This window comes from Crocuta crocuta, unplaced genomic scaffold, assembly GCF_008692635.1.
Source record: "Crocuta crocuta isolate KB4526 unplaced genomic scaffold, BGI_CrCroc_1.0 scaffold142, whole genome shotgun sequence".
NCBI lineage: Eukaryota > Metazoa > Chordata > Mammalia > Carnivora > Hyaenidae > Crocuta > Crocuta crocuta.
The window spans coordinates 2092200-2093622 of record NW_027528892.1 but is presented as its reverse complement, the minus strand read 5'-3'; positions in this window follow the sequence as shown (position 1 = coordinate 2093622).

Below are 1423 nucleotides of genomic sequence, written 5' to 3'. Positions count from 1 at the left end.
CTCCAGGCTCTGAGCTGGCAGTCAGCACAGAGCCCGACGCGGGGCTCGAACCCACGAACCGCGAGATCATGACCTAAGCGAAAGTCGGACGCTTAACCGACTAAGCCACCCAGGCGCCCCTTCTTTATATATTCTTAATACAAGTCCCTGTCAGATATCTGAACTGATTTTTGACATAGGTACAAAAACAATTTAATGGAGGAAGAATAGCCTTTTCAATAAATAGTGGAGCAGCCATTAGACAGTCATGTCCAAAAAGATAAAGGAAAAAAAAAAGAAAAGAAAAAGAGGGAGGGATAACTTTGACCTCATAATTAAAAAAAAAAATTATATATACTCAGATTTGCTCCCAAACTAACCCCTAAAAATATAAATGTATTCCATCTTCATTGTGACAATTAAAGGCAAAATAAATGACTTCTCTGTCTTGAGGAATATATACTTTATTTCTACTTCTCAAGACTATGTAATTAGATTATAACATTAAACTTAGTCGCTGGGCAGACATCTGTTTGCTGATTACCGATTCGAAATTGATAAATGTATTTATTATGCAAATGAACATAAATATGATTCACTTAGTGATTACTGCCAAGCTTTGTAGTGGGTTCTGCCAACAGAAGAAGCTTAAGAAATAATGGCTGAAACAAAAAAATATTACCACAAATTTTCAGGCTACAAATACCTAACCTCTTTATATATTTGTGAAATGTGGGAAAGGCTGTAAAAACCCGGAAGTTTATTGATGTTTCTTAACTTACAAAAGGTTTGTCTGTATGGCCTTCAAAAGCAAGGGGGAAGATAATCAAACATAAAAACAACTACAATTTTTGTGGATTGTGCTCCTTTTATTACACAGGAACAGTTTCCCAATATTGCTGCCTTGGTGCCATTCTAACAACTTTGTTCCTCCTTTAAAAAAAACATAACCCAAAAGGATTTTCACATATTGCTTTACCATCACACAATTTTTATTAAGTTGGAGTTTCAAACCGATAGATTTACCATTATTTAATCATAGTTCTACTCATAGCCTATTGTTTACATTCAACATTTTATTACTATAAGCGAGTCAATTAATATCTTTGAGAATATATTTGCATTTTAAAAACTTCCTCAATAGAAAAATGCCCAGCTCATATAATGCTTCTTGTCATCGGTAACTTTGGGGAGATGAATTGCATGAAGGCCTTGAAGGGCATAACCCAATTTCGGTAAGGATGAGACTTGAACAGGAGTTAATGAAATATATTCAAAGACATAGGTTGAAGAATAGGAATAAGAGGGTGGATGGACCGGAATGATCTAGAAACTTTTTTTTCATTTTTAAAAGTTTACTTATTTTTTAAGTAATCTCTAAACCCAGGGAGGGGCTTGCACTCACACCCCAACCAAGATCAAGAGTCGCATGCTCACTTCAGAG